Consider the following 16,069-nt stretch of genomic DNA (forward strand, 5'->3'; position numbering starts at 1 on the left):
GGTCAGCACTCTTACCACTTGAGCCACAGCTCCATTTGTGGCCTTTTCTGTTTATGTGGTGCTGAGAAGTCGAACCCAGGGCTTCATGTATGCAAAGTAAGTACTCTACCACTAGGCCATATTCCCCGCCCCCTTGTACTTACTTTTAAGCTTACAAAAATAATATGTAACCACACAGTTGTGTACAAGTACATAAAATATCAGCGGTTACTCCAGGGTGCTCTTTACTTCTTGTAAGTCTTGCTTCCAACTTTCCAGAAGCCTTCAAGAGTAGATGGGTCTGTGTTTCATACATTTTCATTTGGCTAACTACCCTCAGCTCAAAACATTGTTTTCTTCCGCAGCAATTATTAGTCAGAGGAGAAAAATCTATTTCCCACGTATATCACGTATAGAGCTTCAAAGTTCACTCAGCTAAAAACAGATTCTCTTATTTTCTCCTCTTCGTATTTCTTTTCTGAGGTAGGGACTCCCGGTGTAGCCCGGGATGACCTCAGACTCAGTACTTCTTCCTTAACCTCTCTTGAACTGTGATCAGAGGCGTACGCATACACTACTGCGCCTAGCTTATCTTTTACTTTTGCTTCATTTCTTTCACAGTGGTCTTTATATTGAATTAGGGTTGTTGCTATCCATTTATCCTCATGCGTCCTTGTTTTCGAGGACCAATGAATTACCAACATTCTGATCATTTACTCCCTTTTGTCTGTTAACTATTGAACGTTGTTGACCTGGCTTCAAAGAAAAGTTCTACAATTGCTATGTGAATGAACCAGTTTAGGACCACTCTGTGCTAACCTGCCATTACGCCTTCCTAAAGTGTTCTTAGAAACTAATTAGAGGATATCTATATTAGAATTCATCATATTCTTAAAATGTGCCTAAACCATGTTTCACCAAGAAGATTATATTGAAGACAAATAAATGTTATAATCACTTATAAAGTACTTGTTTTGCTAAAATATTGCAAGCAACTAATTCTTTTTGTTGTTGCTATTGTTTCTTTGTTCATAGCTCCAAAGTACTAGGTTCCCTGAGCCGTTTTCTTGTTATCGTGTTGTAGCTTGGCTAATTTACAGTACATTTAAACTTGTATAACATGAATTTTAACAGTCTTTCTTTAGAAATCCATTGCAGGAAATTATCAGCTCAATCACTGTGTTGTGATTAAAGCTTGCAAAACCCTCTGTTCACACTAGCTCCAGCCTACCAAATATAAGGTTTTAAGTCCAAGCACCCGCAATATTAAATTAAAAATACATTGACTCAGCACCTCTTATCCTCAATCAAGTACAGTAGTAAATTTATTTCTACTAATACAAGAATCACAAGCAATTTTAAATGTATAGGAAGCACCTCCTATGATAGGATCTGTGAGATATGTATCTCTGCAGCTATATACTCTACCTTCATGCAATGTGATTTCCAGCTAAGTCAGCTAAAATATTTTCTAAATTTTTATGAAAATACAAAGGAACTCAACAGAGGATTCTGTCTATAATTATTATCTCTTGGACACCATTAGGGCATTTCTAGATCTAAATGGGACACACACACAAAAAAAACCCACTCATCTATTTATTACATTATTATGCTTCTGTCTACTTATCCTTAACTTGCTTCTGAAACAAGAAATGGACACTTGGTTTCAGATTAGATCTCCACTTCTTTAAGTGCACCAATGACAATAAGAGTTACATTCCATCTGACACTGGAGCTTTTAAGCTACCTGTTCTATTTGTGGGGTGGGGGAAAGTTACTGGGTATGCACTGATGTTATTTTGATGCCCAAAATTAAATGCCTGCCGAGACACATTGCCACTCCCACAAACATACTACATTTTGTAGGCAACTCATAAGCAATTCCCTACCTCCTCAGCCAGCATTTGCCTCTTCTCAGACCTGCTTATCTGTGGAAGTGGCCTCACCCTCCTAACCCTTGAGGCTTCTGCCAGTACCTTCCCTTTAAATTCAGGGAAACTGAGTCATAATACAGGGCTTCTGTGAGCTCCTTCTTCTCATTTACACATTGCTTTTTGGACAGGGGCCTCATCCTCTTTCTCCCCAGCAAGTTACGTATGAAATAATCTAGTGATTTTATTATTGTGCTAGCGTTCCCTTTCTAACATAGTCTCATCCCTTTCTTCCCTTCTTCCCCTCCCTCTTTATCTTATCCCATGTCCCTCCACTTGAACCCTACCTTAATATTGCCAATCCAGTTTGTCTGGTTTATTAAACCTTCCTAGGTAGCCTCTTTGATCTTGTAACCCTCCCAAACCATCAAATACATTTTCACAGGATAATCTTGGCCCATATTAAGGCCATAATGACAAAGCTTTCTATATCAACGGTGCGAAATCTCTTTTTGAAAGCAGTGAATTAGGGAATATCATTCATAGTTAGACTATTAGTGACAACCACCTTGATGACAGCTAACACATTTAGTCTTGGGCTAAACACTATATACCTCATCAGATATGGCTGCCATTACAGCATGATTAGTAATAATACTGTCATGTCCATTTTAAAGATTAGAAACTGGGTTGCTTAACTTGCTTGAGATCGCCGAACCATGAAATGGTGGAGCCAGTGCTTAAATTCAAGGCCAATTCCATAGCTGCTGCTCCAGCCTATCTTACATCAATTTCCTTCCTGAGCTAGGATTTCTTCCTTTGTTGCAGGAGAAGGGAGAGAAGAAAAGAAGGAATCATCCGTTAGTAGTTGTAAGGACCAGCGAGGAAATGACCGGGCACCAACTAAATGCTTAAGTCCAATTTATTTCCCCTCTATCATTCACTGAAGACCTACTATCTGTCAGGTACTGGGCTAACCGGGAGAAAGGAGACACCATTCCGACCTTGATGGAGCTCAAGATTTTAAAAGAGGGAGACTTGCACAGTAGCACAATATATGTACACCCTCTGTGTTTCTTTCTGCCTACCCTCCGACATGACTCTTGAATACATTCTCTCTGTCTTCGTGAAGCTTGTCCTTCTTTATTCCTCTGCTAAGATATTTGGTGTGTTTCCTTTCGCAAAAATAGCTATTTTCATACAACTTTCATTTCCTGTTGTGTGGATGCAGTCTGGGACTGCCCCACTCATCTTTACATTCACGCCTGCGATCGGCTCGCAGAAGGTTAATTGTGGGTCATTACAGTCTATGGGGCTGGAGGTGGAGGTCAGTGGCAGGCAGCGCTTGGACCTCGAAGGCCCAGGCCCTGGGTTCCGTGGCTAGCGCTGCGAGAAAGAAGTAAACAAAGCTAAATTTGAGAGAACCCAAATTAGTTTTGTCTCCAAGATTCAAATCAAGGAATTGTTACTTTAGTGAATGGAGTAGTTGTTTTGTTTTGTTTTTTTCCTTGTTGAGACCTGAGTTTGCTGTGTAGCCCAGCCTTCTTTCAAGTTCTCAAACTTCCTGCATCGGGGTTCCCAAGTGCTAGGATTATAAGCACACCCTGCCATGCCCAATGTAAACTCTAATTACACACAATACAACACTCTAGAGGAAATCTTTACTAACTGGCCAAGATGGGTTTACCTATAATGTGTGCCTGATTGTTTCATTATCCGTTTTTAGTGAAAATAATAAATCCTGTTAAGTAATCTTTTTAAGTTAAATTTTATATATTTGATTTCTATTTAAAATGCCATTTCGGGAAAAGTCAGAGAAGTAGATTTAGGATAGATATATCCTATTTACTAACAAGGTTGTAAGCTTTTTTAGGAGAGAAATGTTGGTGTAAGAAGATGTTGGACAGGCCAAATCTGCCCAGTGTATCCTCCCCTGAGCAAGTGACTGGCTTTTTCAGCTGCATCTCTATGCACAGAGACACATTTGTATTTATATTCACATGTGTGCCCTCCTACCATAAAACCACCACCCTATTCTTCAGATCTAACTGCTCACTACTAAAAAGTATGCAAAGAATGAGGCCATCAGCTAATTATAACACAAGGTTGTAACTGGTATCGGAGAGTGATGACTTGCTGCTAAGGTCAGACACAAAAGCCAGAACTTAAGATTCATTGTATACAAAAGGTGTTGGGACATCATTCAATGATTATGGAAGATAGATGCAGAAGGAAAATATATTGTTATCACTGCCCATTAGAGTTCTGTTCAAAGATCTGCAGTTTCCAAGGTCCAGGGAACCAAAAGAAAAGCCAGAAGAAATAGCATGTAGCAGACTTCTGCCTCTTCAGTTCAACTTCCATTTCTCTTCCTCAAACGTAAGTGTTAATTGATGGGTCTTGGTGGCTATTTTTGAGAACCAGCATGAAAAGGAAAGGAACACATAGCAGACTCTTTGAGGAGAAAGGAATTGAAAGTACAAGGGGACAGATTCGTTTTGGGGGTAAGAAACTTCAGAAGGAGGAACTTGAATTTAAACAAATTAGTGCGAGAGAGAAATGTCAATCGACTAAAAGCCGAGAGAAAGTCGTTTTCTTCTCATTCACATATTCAATTGAGTAGAGAGATTGTTATTTAAATTTATTTTGCAGCACAAAAGCTCAAACCTAAGGCCTCAGAGGTGCTAGGTCATTTGACCTACATTCCTAGTCCCACAGTCCATAATTTTATACTTCTGATAACTTTTTTTAAAAATGCTTGTCAAACAAAACTCAAGCACTACAGAAATAGGTAAAACATAAGATCAATGTTCCCAAGAACAATCACTATTAATAGTTTGACTTATATTTACTGGGATTTTCATTCATTTTCTACCACATAAATAGTTCATAATTATACTCTGCACATTGCTCTGCAACTTGCTTTTTCTGCCTGGCACTAAACATAGATCCATGCATGGCATTGCTTCAAGTGGTGCCCTCCACTGTTTTATTGAGCCGTGAAAATTTCTATATTAATAAGTATGTGAATATTTCCAGGCCGTGGGGGGCTTAGGGGGAGAGGTAGTATCTCAACACCACCTTGCTGATCATTTTTATAGGTGTGTTTTAATACACTCGTGATTGTGAGAATATTTCTGAGCCACTAAATCAGAAACCCCACAGTTACAGTTGGAGTAAATTTTGCCAAGTTGCCTTCCAAAATGATTATACCAATTACTCCTCTTCAATACTCTATCCTGTCTTCAAAATTGAATGTTAGCAATGTTTTGACCTTTGTCCACAGGGTAGGAGAGAAATTATAGCTCATTGTTTCAATATGTCTTAGAAGATTAAGAATGTTTACATCTCTATATTGACTTATTTGTTTACTTATTTGTGTACAAATTGCCAACCCTGCCATTCTTTATCCTTGGCTACTTTTCCTTTCTTGTTATCATTTTCCCATTGGTTTTTAAGAATGCTCTCTTCTAGGGATATGAATGATTTTTTTCCCTACGTGCTTATTTGCTCTTAGATACATTCCTTTTTTCCCTAGGTAAGCAGAGAAGGGAAGGGGGAGTTGCCAATAGCCCTGGAAAACAGATTGCCTAGCCAGTTGCCTTGCACCTGAGTTTGGACAAGGGAAGGCCTTAGTAGAAGATGGGAGAAGTGGAAGGCAGAGTAATGGCTCTCCCCAAAGATACAAGCTTTCTGATCACTGGAACTTGTGAACAAATTATACTATTATATTATTGTATTATATGGCCAAAGAAAGTTTGGCTAAATTGGAAAAACGTTTGTAACTAGTTTTTGGATTACCATGAAAAACAACTTGAGCACCTGTCACCATGCTGTTGAGAGGCATTGACTGTATCAAAGTGTGGATTGGTTCACTTAGGGACTTCTGAAATCAGGATTGGGAGGGAGTAACTGGAAACACTGAAGCCAGAGCATTTATCCAAGAATGCTAGCGTAAGAGTGTCTCAACCTGTTATTGGTGGCTCTGAATGTGTGTGTGTGCGCATGTGTGTGTGTGTGTGTTCATGTCATATTGGAATTTCTTGGGGGGGGGCAATACTGTGGATTGATTTGCAGCCTTCCACATGCTGAATAAACACTCTACCACTTAATTACATTACACAGCTCCATCTTTTATATGTAAAGCTGTGATATAACTGAATCTGATTTGAAGGTACTTAGTGTAAGATTGTAATTTAAGCTTATTTGTCTGTTTTTATCCCATAATACTTGACAAAAAGAATCTACCCATATTCTACTGATGTTTAATGGATTCATATGCTTAATTCTGTGTAGGGTCTGAGAACTCTGATGAACTCTTCCTACTCTAGCATTTCACTGTGTGATGTTGTTTAATACATAATCATATTAACAATCCTCCAAATTACTCATCATCAGGATGTAAGCTGCTTTATATATTTAGAATTATAAAAGGGCTCTACCCCTGAGTGAGTCAGAACAGAACACGGGCTCTAGCCAGGCATCAAGTTGCTAAATGTTCTTGTGTTACCCTGTGCAGATGTTTATCTTTCTATTGCCAGGTTATCCAGGTTCTGACGTTAAAGATCCAATAAGTAAATGGTTCCTAAGCATGACTGAATATCAGAATTACACCAAACACATATTTTGACTAAATCCAAATCAAGTATTAAATTCCATTTTCATCAGAAATCATGATCATAGCTGAATTTCCCCACCAAAGTTTAAAATTTTAGCGTGCAAGAATAATAATTTAAAATTTATTATTCTGATTTTTTATTTAAAATGTCAGATGTTTAATTAAAAAGAATTTAGAGCAGGCGCAGTCTCTCAGCCCCTTTCCTCACTCCGTTGCTTTTGTGTTTAGGCACTGAGTACAATTGCTCAGAACGCCCTTGCCTGAATATAAAATTGCCACCAATATTACAAATTTCCTTTCTCCGGGAGTGACTGACAAAGGCAAAGGTATAAACTCAAAAGTATATAGAACGGTCTTCCCAGAATGCATAGTGTTGTCATTTTGTTTTGTTCAGACAAGTTCAAGCTTGTTAGGTATCCTAGAACTCTTAATCCTGAGTCTGCTCCCTCCTGAGTCCTGGGGTTACAGGTGTGTGTCACCATACATGACTAGACTTTATAAACCCTGGATTCACCCCCCCAGCACCCACTAAAAATAAATAAATAAATATTAATAAATTTTAAAAATAAAAATGTTCTGGACATTCACTGGTATGGAGGGAACACCGTGTGCCTCCCAAAGTCTTTCTTAGCATTTCTTCTTCCTCTCAGTAGAATTCATCTTATTCTCTACCTTCTGGAAGCCACCACACCCCCTGATTCTTGTCTCTCCCCTTCCTCTCCTCACAGCCAACAATTGTGCATGTTTCTGGTCAGATGCTTGCTGTCTTCTTCCACGCAATGTTTTTGCTTTTGGGTTTCGGACAAGGTCTTGGTACGCAGCAGAGGCTGTCCTGGAAGTTGTAATCCTCCTGCCTCCGCCTCTCAAGGGCTGGGATGACCGACCTGCACCACCATGCCACTTCTCCTCCTCCATTTTCCATGTCAGGCCTACCTGAACAATCGAGGAAGCGCTCCCTAGTTTAAAATGAACGTGAATCCATCCTTATTCCCTTTGGTCACGTAACCTAGCATATCCACAGCTTCCACAGATTTGGGAGATGGACATTTTTAGGGAGAGGGGCATTGTTCCTGCTTACCCTGACGCATGTATTTGTATACCTTATCAAGATTCAGTGACAGAGATCATAATCTATGCCGGGCTGAGCAGAGGAGAATTTATGACCATGGCCTCCGCACTGTAGGCTGAATAATTAACTCGGCTTAGCTCAGTCTCTGCAAGTCACTTGGGAAGAATGTGCACCGAGGGAGGCGGCGGGGAGGAGCCCCTCCGGCTGCCAGCTGTGGGGTCTGGACACCGCAGGACGGCTGATGTCTGCACAGGGGCATCGTCTCCGCTGTGGCCACAGGTGACACGCGCCTCTACTCCCAGGTAGAAGGGTCACTGAGTTTGAGGCCACAGTGGGCAGAAATATAGAGAAAGCCTGCCTCAAAAAAAAAAGGCAATAAGGGCCATCTGTGACCCCCGGAAGGTAACGCCGCAGTACTGCTGCAGGTGCACACCAGCAAAGTGCATGCCTGCTGCCCAGTCTCTCGCCTCCTTTAGCTCCATTTCAAAAGCCACGTGCCCTGCAACACAACAGAGCTCAAGAGTGGGAGTTCAAGTAGTAGAAATTACAAAGGGCGTTTCCTTGTAGGATTTACAGACAGGTATAAAATGTCGTTCAATCAAATCTATCCCATCTGTCGTACTCTTTCTAACAAGTTCTTCCTCCTCTGCTTTTTAATAGGGTTTTGTGGGGCCTGGGAATGTGGCCTAGTGGTAGAGTGCTTGCCTGGCATGCATGAAGCCCTGGGTTCGATTCCTCAGCACTACATATACAGAAAAGGCCAGAAGTGTCCCTGTGGCTCAGGTGGTAGAGTGCTAGCCTTGAGCAAAAAGAAGCCAGGGACAGTGCTCAGGCCCTGAGTTCAAGGCCCAGGACTGGCAAAACAAAACAAAAGAAAAGGGTTTTGTGGGTTTCAGTATGTTAGTTAGCTTCATACATGTATATTATGTAGTTTGATCATATTAACCACTATCACCCTCTTCTTTCTTCAGCCCCTTCCTGAAGACTCCTCCCAATAATTTTACATGATGATGATGATGATGATGATGATGACAATGACGACGACAATTTCACACTTGAGAAGAACACATGGGAAACCCATCCTTCTGAGCTTGTTTTGTCCTGTTGAACTTGATGCTCTGCACTTCTACCCAACTGAGTGGAGGAAACGAAATTGTGTCAGAAACTCTCGTTTAGAAAGTCTCTAATGGAGACTCAGATTTATCTTTTAGCTTCAAATTCAGGAGAGTGAGATGGATGTTTAACAAAATAACCAAGGTATTGGCTAGGAATACACACAATATGTATACATGCTACACACAGCTGTGTTTCTGGAAGGAAATCTAAGAAACTAGACAGACCATACAGCTGGACAGAGGAATTAAGTAGTTAGAGGAAGAAAGTAGGTTGGGAGGGACATTTTATTTTCATTTTCTAACCATTGAAATTGGTAGTTTGTACACACAATGGTTATTTAGAACTACAGAATTTTTAGAATAGGATACAACAAATCTATGTATGCTAAGATAGTAATAAAAATAGCTAATAGTATTCTGATGCAGCTAGCCCACAGGCCAAAGTACTAAAATCGCAGTCTCTGTTTAAGTGAATGTGCTATCTATTTGGTCCAGTTAAGGAAGATTGTAGGTCAAGAGGTAATAATAATTCGAACTCAGTTTTATTATTATCCTTTAAAGTTTGAAATTTTCTGTTACTTATTTTGCTTACCTTACTCTAATTTATCTTTCCTCCATAGTTTAGTAGTTCATTAATATATACAGAGAAGATTGACTTGTGTGATAAATTCTTACTTTCAATCGTTTCCTACTTGAATAGGAGATCTAAGTGCCCACTTGGACAGAATACCCATATAGGCAAGAGACGCAATTCTGTTGCATTCCAAAATTAAACCTACTAAACTCTGGCATGCTTTTCAGAAATAAATGTAATGATGAACCAGAGAGCCTATAGATAAGTGGGGACATCGAGGAAGCCCTGTTGTGACTGGAGAGGCCAAATTTGCAATTTGGGTGAGAGTTGGAGAGGTCCTTGTAAATAGTTGGTGTGGTCAGTTGAAACAAGGAGCTGAAAATTCCAAGAGAGGATGAGGGAGATCCGGCTGTGAAGGATCAAACACTGTTGTGAAATCTGTGCCTGGCAAATTCGTACTATTCCTGCTGTCCCACAAGCCCACCCTTAGGAGGCTGTGATCTGAGGATCCAGGTTCAAAGCCAGCCCAGGCAGAAAAGTCCGTGAGACTCATGTCTCCAATTAACCACCAGAAAACCAGAAGTACAGCTGTGGATCAAAGTGGTAGGGTACTAGCCTGGAGCCGAAGAGCTCAGGGACAGCGGCCCGGCCCTGAGTTCAAGCCCCACAACCAACACAATTTTTTTTTTAAATAAGAAAATAAAGTGAATCTTGTCAGGAGGAAATGGTAGGGCTGGGCACCTGGGGCTGTTTCTCAAGGAAGTGTGTTGAAAATACAGCTTTAGGGGCTGGGGATATAGCCTAGTGGCAAGAGTGCCTGCTTCGGTATACCCGAGGCCCTAGGTTCGATTCCCCAGCACCACATATACAGAAAACGGCCAGAAGCGGCGCTGTGGCTCAAGTGGCAGAGTGCTAGCCTTGAGCGGGAAGAAGCCAGGGACAGTGCTCAGGCCCTGAGTCCAAGGCCCAGGACTGGCAAAAAAAAAAAGAAAATACAGCTTTAACTGATATTGATGCTTGATTCCAATATGATGGTCTGTGAATTGGCTTCAGGCTAAATAAACGCATAGAAAACAGTTTGCTCAGCCGTGAGGGGACCACAGCAAAGCATCTTAATAAAAACCTCTCTGAATTTATAGATTATGGAGAGAGGAGAACTTTCCTCTCTTCCTTCTCCTTCTCCTTCTTCTCCTCCTCCTCTTCTCTTCCTTTTCCTCTTCCTCTCGTGTGTGTGTGTGTGTGTGTGTGTGTGTGTGTGTGTGTGTGTAGGTCCTGGGGCTTGAAGTACAGCTCCACTTTTTGCTCTTTTGATGTTTACATTGAGATCAGAGTCTTATGGACTTCTATGCCCAAACTGGCTTCAAACCATGATCCTTAGATCTCAGCCTCCTGAGTTGCTAGGATTACAGGCGTGGGCCACTGACACCCAGCTGAGAACCTTATGCTTTACCACTGACTCAGAGTTCCATTAATGGCTTACACACACACAAACACACACACACACACACACACACACGCACAGAGTAGAAAAGTGATCCGCAAAGGTTAATCACTGACTAGAACCAGGAACAGGTAGAACTCTGCCTGTCTCCACCGATGACCTCATTGGGTGTGGAGGAAGAAAACTTTGCCAGCAGAGAGCTGAGCCATGACCAGAAACCTGATCACAACAATGGACAGAGTTACAGGCCCTGTGTCAGATGCAACTGCCATTTTTTTAACCAAGGAAAACAAGCAAACAAATGGGGACGCAAGAGAAAGGCCACCAGCCCGAGGCAGAAAGTCTAAACTCTGTGACTCAGCCTATTCTAATAAAGTGACTGGAAGGAAACGCTGGTGGGGATTTTCCTGTTCCTGCAATGGCCGGTGTCAAAGTTTTGCTTTGACGGGAATGTCCTTTTGCAGTCGGTATGCCAGGAAAGCAGGCTGTTGGCACTGAGTATCAAACAGAAAGATCCTGTGGGCATACTTGTCTAGGTAGGAGGGTTTCACTTTGATGAAAGATACAAGGCCTCTGCTGGGCATTCCTTTCTGACAGGCTGGGGCTGGGGCTCGAGTGGTAGAGTGCCCCTGAGTTCCTGAGTTCATATCCAGAGGCCCCGTAGGGTAGAGGTGTTCTGCCTGCTGCTTCCTCATGGAGAGGAAGAGACACGTTAGACGTGGGAGGATGGGAAAACAAAACCAGGAAGAAAGTTCACTGGACCTTGATCATTGCAATATGTCGATTATTATTACTGTATTATCCCAAATGAAACTTTTTCACATAGAAAAGCAGAGCCTTTTCTCCTTTGTTCAATGCAGGAGTTTGCCAAAAACAAACAACCCCCAAAAAAACACCCCAAAACAAAACCATCTAAGTGCAAGGGATGTCCACATGTCAACTTGTCAAGTTGAAGCATATATTTAACTCAAAAATTCAAAACAGAAAAATGACAAAACAGATTTAAAGAAGATCTTTGGAACACCATGAGAGACCTTGAGAAATTTACCTAAGACTTAGAGCTGCTGGGAAATCCTGCACATGCTGATCGAAGCGCCAACCACCCCTTCTCAGTAATTCCGTCACAGAAACATGGAATTACAGAATTTTGCTGCTGTCTATGGCCATACCACCCTGAACGCGCCCAATCTCGTCAGAATTTTGCTGCTGACACAGGCTACAGAACAATTAGCCAAAAGCACATTTTATACTTGAAGCCATCTTTTCCCCTGTAGAGTTCGGTGCAAGTTTCAACTCTACCTATAGTTAGGAATCAGCTAGTTCCAGAGGCGAAGAATCCTACCTCCAGACACCGGAGGACTTAAGTTGTTCCAGCTCAGGTTGCACTTTGTCTCTTTCCGGTGTGACAGCAAAAATAATCTGATCCTTCTTCCCTGGCCACTCTAAAAATGTGAAGATAAACTCTTGCTGGGCGTCTTGGTACACACCTGTAATTCCAGTGCACAGGAGGAGGAGGTGGGAAGGTGGTATTCTGGGCCTCATGAGAGCCTTTATTTCAACCCAGGAGGAAAAAGAAAATGGAGAAGAGCAAGGAAAGGGGTGACATTGTCCAAAAAGAAAGGTGCTCAGTACCTGAGTTATGTAGCTGTGACCCTCTGTGCATCACTTTTATAACAATAAAAAAATAAAGATTTATACTCAGGAGGTTAAGATCTGAGATGGCAGTTCAATGCCTGCTCAGGCAGGAGACTCTGATCTCCAAAGAACCAACAGAAAACAGGAAGTGGCACTGTGGCTCCAAGTGTAGAGCATTAACCTTCAGTGAAAATGTTCAGGGACAGCACCCAGGCCCTGAGTTCAAGCCCCATGACTGACCAAAACAACAACAAAACACACACACACACACACACACACACACACACACACACGAGCTAAGGATGGACCTCAGAGACAGGGTGCTTGCTTCCCTAGCATATTCAAGGCCAAAGGTTTGATTCCCATCACTGAAAAAAATAAAATAAAAAGCAATCATAGACAACAAGTCTTTAATGTACTTGATGCTTAAACTGCACCGTGCACTGAAACTACCTGGGGATACTGTTGAAACAAGTTTTCCAGACCTTTCTGTGTATGCTCCTAAAGAACTCCAAGACCCTTTCCCAGGCTAGCAGGAGTAAGTGACAAGAGCAACTACATCATCTTATATGAACCAGAAAGAGCACGTGGGAAAAAATTAGAAAGCACCAAGAACAGCTCACCTCAGTAGACCCTGCCCATTTCCCTCTTTCATGTGAGATTCTGGGCTGCAGAAGCACCTGGAAAATATGATCTATTGTGATCAACAACCAGGACTCAGGATTGCTCTAAACCCACCTGTCTCCTGCCTCAAAACACATGGCCCAATGAAACATTATTTGAGTTTCGTCAAGGTCTTAAAGCTGTGGTTGTCCATAAACAAACAGAGATGAATAATAAAAAAGGGGGGGGGGGTAGAAATGGCAGGTGACAAGGAAAAGCTAGCAGGAAAGAATCAGAGAACAATTTCCTGTCGAGAAAGAATTGTGGATAACTCCAATTTGACTTGGAGTCCGGGCTTGTATGCTCTCTGCAGGAAGTGTTTGCAGAGTTTGTCTATTAGTAAATGAAAGAACCATATGTCTTCAGGGGAAGGCTGAATAAATTCAACATTATTTACATGACCTCCTTTTATTAGGGAAGGGGGTTGTGCTATACTGGAGTTTGATATTAAGGGCCTCTGGGACATATTTTCAGCCCTGTTTCCAGCTGGTCGTGTTTGTAATAGGGTCCCACTTCCTGCCCAGGTGCTTGTCCGCATGCCCATCAACTATGTAGCCTTCTCATCCGAGCTAGAATAACAGGTGCATGCCACCCCACCCCGCTCTCCCAACAAGGAAGTCATTTGTACTTTCCTGCTCAAGCCTGTCTTGAACCTCAGTTTTCTCCCCAGGTCACTGGGATTGTAAGCATGAGCCACCAGCACCCAGCTGGTGGCCTAGTTTACAACTGAGAGTTGGGTTTAGAGCACATCATGACCAGAAGTCATCCTTGAACATTTGCTACATGGCTACGACATCAATCATATCACTGAACTTGTCAGCCTCAAGAAGTAAGTGTGTGACTGGCGAGGGATGGACCCGGGAGGTAGGGCACTTGCTTAGCATGGGTGAGAGCCAGGGTTTAGCACTTGGCACCTCAAAGGAAAAGAAAAGGCAATGCGGTAATCAAGTCCCCATTTCACAGTGGATGAGTCGGAGGCTCTGAGGAATCATAGACGTGCCTCAATTTAGACAGTGGCAGAGCCATGATTCCCAGTTCATTTTTAAAGAAATCTTAAGTGTTTATAGCACCCATTTCAAGACACTTAAAACCAGATATCTTTTTTCTGTCCTGACATTGGGCAAGTATTTTGAGTACTTAAATGAATTCTAGCGATTCGAAGTATGATGAAGTTAGTAAAGAGAGAGAGATGCTTTTCAAATTGATTTATAACAATGTATTTCAATAGTAACATGTATATAAAGTACATAATAAAATCAACACATATCTAAGCAGTACAGGAAATAATAAAAATCTCTTCTGTTGATCTTTTAGAAATGAAACTGTGGGGTGGATTATCCGTCTCTAGGGAGGACTGAGCCCCAGCACCTACCCCTTGGGTAGCACCCCAGGGTGAGGGAGAGTACTCAAAGGGCAGACTGTTTGGGGGTTTGTCCCTTGCCTTTGTCCAAGTAGCCTTGCGTCAATACTAGGCCTTTGCTTAAGCGATGCAAAGGATATCATTTCTCACCAAGGGATGAGAGGCGGCAACATTTGGAACTCCAGAACCCAGTCAGCAAGCAGGTAGGGTTTGTGTCCATCTGTTTGGGCTCCCAGAAGACGTCCTGTGTTTCGTGATTGAGTTACAAGTCCTGGTCAGCCACGGCTGGCATGGTAAGTCAGTCCCAAATCTGCAGCTAGTGGGGAAAACTTCTTGGGGATAGAGAGAGAGAGAGAGAGAGAGAGAGAGAGAGAGAGAGAGAGATTTGAACTCAGGGACACACGCAGGGACACTTGTCCCTTGTTTTTCTCAGGCTGGTATTCTGCCACTTGAGTCACACTCCCACCTCTGACATTTTGCAGGTTAATGGGAAATAGAGTCTCGTGTATTTTTCTGCATTGGCTCACTTTGCACTGTGATTCTTAGCTCTCAGCTTTTTGAGTAGCTAGCATAACAGGTGTGAGCTAATGGTGCCTGGCAAGAGTTTTTTCTGTTTTTTTAAATGATACTAGAGTTGGAATTCAGGACCTTGAGCTTTAGGTAAGTACTTGACCATGTGAGCTTCAGCCATAGCTCTAAAGTTTTTGGTGTGTGTCTTAGTGTGTGTGTGTGTGTGTGTGTGATATTCCTGAACACACACATATACACACAGAATATATTGAAAGGGAATTTAAGTCTTAGGACCTATGAGGAACTGTATATTCACTTTCAAATCTTCCTGATGACTTCTTATTGTCCCCAAATGCCACTAACACTGTCAGAGTCTCATTTACCTTGATAGAATTCACCCACTATGAAGTGACAGAAGCGGTTTGACCAGGAAAAGCATTGCCTCAAGGAAACAATAACTGTAATTTAGCAAAGTCTTCCTTAATGGTTTAAAACTTCAGCTACTTTGCTCAGCATATAATTACTTCTAGAAATGGTGATAGTTCTTAGGACACCTCCTCCCCCAGGTAGTTAGCAAACTTTAGCTATGAGATTAAACTTATTTTGGTATGTGAGCACTGAGGTCAAAATGCTGGAAGTGGAGCTGTGGTTAAAGTGGTAGAGTACAAACTTTGATTGAAAAAGCTAAGAGAGTGCCTAGGGCCCTGAGTTCAAGCCCCAGCACTAGCGCGCACACACACACACACACACACACACACACACACACACGAGTCTACCTAACTTATGTAACTGTAACTCCTCTGCACATCAACCTTACAATAACAATAGTTTTACAAGAGTACATCGTTTGTTGCTCTTTTAAGTAAAGAATGTTGTTCCCAGAAAACCTTCCTGCCTGCTGGCACCAGCCGGCTTTCAGGGAAAGACCCAATGCCATTGCACGAAGTTGCCATAAAGAAGCTCCAGATGCGAGGCTGAAGCGGCAGCAAGTGATTTTCTTCCAGTCCCCAGGCCGGCAGCCTGAGCCTGAGCTCCTGGGTTGTTTTCTGCTGCGGACTCTCATGGCTGTAGATAAGGATCTCCTCCTCCCTCCCCACTACAAAGACTCTCTCTGGCTCTTTATTTTGTTTTCTTTGAGTCCTGTTAAATAAACGCCTGCCCCAGGCACCCCATTTTCATGACCTCTTTGCAAATGAAGACATAAACCAGGGTGGTGGAATTTAAGAAGCTA

Source organism: Perognathus longimembris, chromosome 6, assembly GCF_023159225.1.
Source record: "Perognathus longimembris pacificus isolate PPM17 chromosome 6, ASM2315922v1, whole genome shotgun sequence".
In the NCBI taxonomy this organism is placed as follows: Eukaryota; Metazoa; Chordata; class Mammalia; order Rodentia; family Heteromyidae; genus Perognathus; species Perognathus longimembris.